Below are 7,084 nucleotides of genomic sequence, written 5' to 3'. Positions count from 1 at the left end.
TAAAATATCTCATAATATGAAATTCTTTTGCTTACATTGTTTCATTTATATGAAAATAGGCCCAATAAGATTTAATTTCATATCTTATTCAACCTCTAATTCGATTTCCACCATTTTTAGTGATTTTTCAAAGTCACACAACTGCTGCTGTCCAAAATTGTTTTATTACTAAATTTCACTCTTTCATGTTTTCTTTGTAGTAACTTTCATTGTAACACTTACTCCATACCAATCTTACCAAAGTTCGATCACATATCGAGCACATTGCTCAAAAGTTTACACACATGTACCTGCACTTATTCATCACATAGTCAAATTCAATTACACCTAGTCATTTCCCGTTGAACACATCGAAATAATAACGGATAGTTGGTGGCCTCCACATAGTACCACCCTTGTAGTCAAAGCTACCTTCTTCACAAAGTGGCCTTCACATAGTACCAAACTTGTGATCAAAACCATCTCTTAGACATAGTGGCCTACACTTATGATATGTGATATTCGTGACAGGTTTTAAATATTTATAATGAATCATTCTTGAAACTAACTATTATCACGATGAGGGCAAGTGTACCTATCGAACAGTAGTATAACTTTAGCAAGACCGGATTATCGAATCCAAAGGAACTAAAAGTACTAGTATCAACTTTCCTTTTATTATCTAGCCTAAAAAATAAAAGGGTTTTGTTTATCTGACTAATTAATTAAACTAAGAAAACACATAAATGAAATTTTGGGGAAAATACTTTTTGGAATACTCGATTGATTGAGACAATACCTAAGGAAAAATCCACCTAGACTTCGCTTGTTATTTGATTCTAAATCAGACGATTTATTCATTCAACTTGTTCCGTAAAGATCCCTAAGTTATATTATTATCTCTCACGAGACTAACAACGTCTAACCCTAGATTGAATAATTGAAATCTCTTTCTAATTAACACCCTAGGGTTGCATTAACTCGATCTATGGATCCCCTTATTAGGTTTCACCCTAATCCGGCAAAATCTTGTCACCCTATCTCTAGGCGCGCAACCAACTCTGCTTAATTATGAAAAATTTACTCTTAGACAGGGTCTATTCCTCCTCTGAATAAGAGCATAACTTGAATCAATATCCTAGAATATCAAAACGAGAATTAAGAACACATAATTAAGAACAAGTCAAATACTTATCATACAATTCAGATAATAATAACAAGATCTGTCTTAGGTTTCATTCCCCTTAGGTATTTAGGGGTTTTAGTTCATACTAATGAAAGAAAACATCTCAAAAGAATAAAAATAACAAAACATAAGAAAACCCAAAACTCCTGAGGGAATTTTAAAGGAGATCTTCAATCTTGATGGTGAATCCGGGTTCTGAGATAGATCGATCGGCTTTCCTTGAGAAATTCCTTGCTTCCTCCTGTGCCTCCCCCCTCTTCTCCTCTTCTAGGGTGTATTTATAAGCTTTGGAATGCCTAAGAGCCCTCAAAAGTGGCCTTTTCCAAATAGGACTCTGCTTGGGCTCGACAGGGACACGTCCGTGTGCAATTACTTCAAGTCGTGGTCAAGCCTATTCAACAGGCACGAGCGTGTGGTCTACCCATGTGAGTCGTGCTTCGATTCTGTCAAATTGACACGGTCGTGTGGTCTGCCTGTGTGAGGAAGTCCAGGTCGTGTTGATTTTGTACGTTGGCTCATTTTCTCCGTTTTTGGCCTGTTTCTCGTTCCTTTCACTCTCCTATGCTCACCTAAGTATAAAACATGAAATTAAGGCATTAGGAGCATCGAATTCACCAAATATAAAGAAAAGTCATCCATAAAATGTGCTAAGCATGGGATAGAAATATGTATACATTATGATTTATCAAATACCCACACACTTAAGCATTTGCTTGTCCTCAAGTAAAATCCTCAACTCATAATCAAAATAAATTCTTCTCAACTTATAATTTGTATTGATAATATCTCAAAATAATCCATAGATAATCATAAATTGAAAATTTAACTGATAGAACATCAAAGTTTCAAATATTCCAAGTTGAGCATTTTATTATGAAAACATAGGTGTCTCCCCTCATCTAAGTAATTACCTTTGATTCAAAATATCACAGAGTTTTATATCCTCACTAAAGATTCACTCAAATCACTCGAGGTGTTTAAGGATAATAAATGAAGCACTCAATAGTCAATAATGAAAAGTCATTACCATAGGCTTGCATGAAAATCAAATCTCTACCACTATAAATTGAGATGAAACATCAATCAAAAGGTCTTTAGAGGGTTGTAACGTGGCATTGGTTAGAGGGTGTGGTCATAAACTAAAAGAAAGAGTTAGAATTGAGATTGAATTAAAAAATTACCTAACTAGAAAAATGACTAGTCATCAATTGCGTACAACAGAGCTTTTTCTCAGAATATGGAATTTAACTTCTTTAGCTCAGAAGATCACTACTACTAATATGTATACATGTATTTTTTTTATTAAGAACAAGTCAAATTACAAAATAGAATAAAACATAGCTAAGCAACTATTCCAACTCAAATCTAGACAAAAATAGGGATCAAATTAATTTAGGGGATTTCAACAATAATGAGTTATGGGTTAATATTGAGGGTAAATTAATGAATGGGTTGTCAGGCTCAAGGGGGTTCACTAAGGGTTAATTGTGAAGGTAGGCTTTTATGGAGTGAGGGGGTTAAACCTAAGTGTCTTTATCATTTTGACATATCAAATCAAATGGTGTGGTCTGGACATGCATAATTAAGCAAGTTCTAGAATAACAATTCAATACTGACGCACTCATAATGAAAGTGAGCATGAAAGAAATAATAGATGCTCTAAAGGCTCAAGATCTCACAAAAATTATGGCTTTTGATGTTTAAACTTGTGAATTCCAACTCAAAATAATACCTAAACTTGGGGAAACAACCTAAAATTTTTTAATTCTTCAAAAATCAACTTATCATGCTTGATTCTCTAATGTTTAAAGGTTCAAACAATCAATGCAAAAATGCCTATGTTTTAATTCAAGATATATCAGTAAACATTATAAACTAATTGGAATTCATTCTAATAATGATATAAGAAGATCGCATGAGAATTAAACAAAATTCAGGGATTTTTCTGATATAAAAGACCCCCCACACTTAAGGTGTACATTGCCCCCAATGTACAAATATAGATATATTGACAATTATAAGTTCATAAGATAGGGAGAGAAGTGAAACTTCCTCGGTTAAAAATGGATGAAATTCCTACACTAGCGAGAGCGAGTATTGGAAATAAAGCTGGAGGGCAAGCATGATTCTGAAGAATAAAAGGAGAATTGAGGGAATAATCTCATAGTAATCATAAAGTTAAGCCGTGTTTAAAAACAAATGAGACTTAAAATAAATTAGAGTAAAAACAAAGGTAAAAGAAAATAAAATAAAAGAGATAATCTAATTTTAAAAGTGGCACGGCTGTGTCCCACTCCCGTGTGGCATGTGTCTAGCCCGTGTTTGTCGAGAATTGAAAGATCGTCACACGGCCTGAGGACACACCCGTGTGTCTAGGCCATGTGGTTGCATGATTGTGTTGCATGACTGTGTGCAATGTGATTCGCTTCTCCCACGCTCCTGTACCCATGCACACGCCCGTGTTATTTTGATAGTGTCGACCACGGGTATGGGGCACGGGCGTGTCGCACGCCCATGTTGTTTTGACAGTTTCACCCATGGTCATGTCACACGATCGTGGCAACTTATCGCAGCCCTGTGTTGGGAAAAAGCTTTTTTCCCTATTTGCATACGGTTGTATTATACGACTGTGTCATTACCCGTGGTGTAGGCACGGAATAAGGCACGCCCGTGTGCTTGGCCGTGTGGTTTTGGAAAGCCTGTGTTCAATGATTTGGTTAGTATTTTAGATTTTAAAAACTAAAATTGAAAGAAATTAATACTGTTAGCGCTCGGGTTGCCTCTTGAGAAGCGTTTATTTATAGTCTAAGCTCGACTTACCACCCCATTGAATAGTCATGGTGGTTCGAGGAGTTTATACTTCTCATTCCTGCTATGAATCTCATCAAAATAAGGTTTTAGGTGGGTATTGTTTACCTTAAAAGTGCTGAATTTGGGATGACTTACCTTGGCTGTACCAAATGGGAAAATGCTAAGTACCATGAGAGGAATTTCTTCATTTAGTTCGGCAGTGTCAATGTGAGGATCTGCGGTATTTAATGAAACTTTGTCTCCAACCTTAAGTTGATTTGGTGAGTCATTGAGCTCGTTCTGGAATAGTTTTCGTTCATCGTGTTTTCTCGGTTTAAATGTTAGCCATTCATCTAATTCCTCGATTTGTAACATTTGTTCTTCATGTGTAGATCCTTTGTTGTGGATTTAACACGGCTCATGTGTGTCCTTTGAACTTATTTCCTGCAAAATAGGTTCCACCGTATGATCAGTCTTAGTAGAACAATTTGTTCAATCACCTTCAATTTTCGATGTGTTGTTCGGTTTGCAAGCTTTAAGGGGATTGTTTCGTCTCCTACACGAAGTGTGAGTTCACCTGTGCCAACGTCAATAATTGTTCTAGCAGTTGCTAAAAAGGGCCTTCCCAAAATTAAAGGAACATTACTATCCTCTTCTATGTCTAAAAAAACAAAATCAACTGGGAATATAAATTTGTCAATTTTAACGAGTACGTCTTCAATAATTCCCCTAGAAATCGCGCTTTATCGCTAATTGAATGCTCATCCTAGTTTGTTTGGGTTTCCCTAGACCTAGTTGCTTAAACAATTTGTAAGGCATAACATTGATACTAGCCCCTAGATTCGCCAATGCATTATTAACATCTAAACTACAAATTAAATAAGGAATCGTAAAACTCCCTGGATCTTTTAGTTTGTTGGGTAGCTTATTCTGAAGAATGGCTGAGCAAATCGCGTTCAGCTCCACATGCGACCTTTCATCTAACTTTCGTTTATTTGCTAGAAGCTCCTTTAAAAATTTGACTGCGTTTGGCATCTGCGAAAGTGCTTCAATAAACAGTAAGTTAATATGTAGTTTCTTTAAAAGTTTAAGGAATTTACCAAATTGTTCATCTGAGCGGTTTTTCCTTGTTGCATTGGGGTATGGCATACGAGGTTTATATTCTGGACTTACCGATTTTTGTTCGTTTTGGCTACCTCATTCTTACATTCGCTTACCACCAGTTTTGGCCTTGGTTTTGCCACTAACCCTTCCTCATCATGAATGGCAATTGCTATGAGTTGCTCCCTTGGGCTAGATTCAGTGTTGCTTGGCAAGCTACCTTGTACTCATTCGGAATTCAACTTGGCGAGCTATCCAATCTGAGTTTTGAGCCCTTGGTTTGATGCTTGTTGATTTTTGAGTGCCGTCTCGGTATTCTAAAAATGAGTCTCTGACACCGAGATGAATTTGGGTAGCATCTTCTTAAGGTTCGACTTTTTCTCCTGCTGGTATGGTGGTTGCTGAAAGCCTAGAGGGGGTGGTGGTTTCTGATTTCCTTGGCCTCCCCATGAAAAATTTGGGTGATTCCTCCAACCTGCATTGTAAGTATTGCTATAAGGATTATTTTAAGATCGAGGATTATTACCCATGTAATTTAATTGCTCGTTCTCCATGTTGTGGCCATAAAGTGGCTATTCTGAACTGTTCTATCCACCTCCACTTGCTTCGCACTGCATTACTAGGTGAACCTGTGAAGAACTAAGAAAACTATCAATTTTCTTATTCAAGAGTTCTACCTGATTAGAGAGTATGGTGACTGAATCGACGTTATAAACACCTGCTATTTTCGTTGACTCTGTCCTCATGACTTGCCACTAATAGTTATTCAGTGACATCTCCTCTATAAACTCATAAGCATCTTCAGGTGTTTTATTATTGATGGTTCCACCAACAGCTGCGTCAACCATTTGTCGAGTCGAAAGATTCAGGCCATTATAAAAGGTTTAAACCTACAGCCGGAGTGGTAACCCATGGTGAGGGCATCAGCTCAAGAGATCCTTGTATCTCTCCCATGCATCGTAGAGTGTCTCTAAATCAATATGAATAAAAGAAGAGATATAATTACGTAATTTAGCCGTTTTAGCCGGCGAAAAATATTTTAGAAAATTGTTTTCGGTCATTTGTTCCCAAGTAGTGATTGACCCCCGTAGTAATGAATTCAACCACTATTTAGCTTTGTTTCTCAAAGAAAAATGGAATAATTGAAGGCGAATGGCGTCATCAGAAACACCATTAATTTTAAACGTATCGCATAGTTCCAAAAAGTTTTCCAAGTGAGCGTTGGGATCTTCGTCCTACAAACAATCAAACTGAATTGATGTATCATTTGAATTGTGTTAGGTTTCAGTTCAAAAGTATTTCCAGCTACAACAGGTCTAACTATGCCCGATTCAGTTCCTGTTAAAGAAGGTTTAGCATAATCATACATAGTGCGCAGAGAAGGATTTTGATTTACTGGATTAACAGCAATCGCAGGCGGTATCAGGTTTTCCTAATTTTCAGCCGTCTCCACAGTTGTGGTTTGAATATCGTCCTCTTGCTCGTCCACTGTGTATCTTAAGCTTCGCCTTATTTCTCTTTGGTTTCTGTGAACTATGCGATCGATGTCTTTGTCAAAAAGTAATGGTCCTGACGGGTTTCTTCTAGTCATAAACTATAAGAACCTGCTAGAAAAAGGGGAAAAGAAGAATTAGTAATAAAAATTAGAAAGAAATTTAAATTGCAGTAAAAGTAAATGGCTAAAGTAATAAAAATCGATTGTTCCTAATATCTTAGTTCCTCGGTAACAGCGCCAAAAACTTGATACGTGATATTCGTGACAGGTTTTAAATATTTATAATGAATCATTCTTGAAACTAACTATTATCATGATGAAGGCAAGTGTACCTATCGAACAATAGTATAGCTTTAGCAAGACCGGATTATCGAACCCAAAGGAACTAAAAGTACTAGTATTAAATTTATTTTTACTATCTAGCCTAAAAAATAAAAGAGTTTTGTTTATCTGACTAATTAATTAAACTAAGAAATCACAGAAATGAAATTTGGGGAAAATACCTTTTGGAAAACTCGATTGATTGAGACAAC

General features: G+C 36.4%; 1 non-coding gene across 1 annotated transcript; it reads left to right on the top strand.

The window, feature by feature from the left end:
- The first annotated feature begins 5,962 nt into the window (after positions 1–5,962).
- LOC128283158 (small nucleolar RNA R71) lies at positions 5,963–6,069 on the top strand. Its single transcript, XR_008273499.1, has one exon. It is a non-coding gene; the product is annotated as a small nucleolar RNA R71 (small nucleolar RNA).
- The last annotated feature ends 1,015 nt before the right edge of the window (positions 6,070–7,084 follow it).

The sequence above is a fragment of the Gossypium arboreum genome, chromosome 10 (assembly GCF_025698485.1).
Source record: "Gossypium arboreum isolate Shixiya-1 chromosome 10, ASM2569848v2, whole genome shotgun sequence".
NCBI classification, from domain to species: domain Eukaryota; kingdom Viridiplantae; phylum Streptophyta; class Magnoliopsida; order Malvales; family Malvaceae; genus Gossypium; species Gossypium arboreum.
The sequence above is the reverse complement of the archived record's forward strand: the minus strand, read 5'-3'. Positions and strand labels throughout refer to the sequence as shown.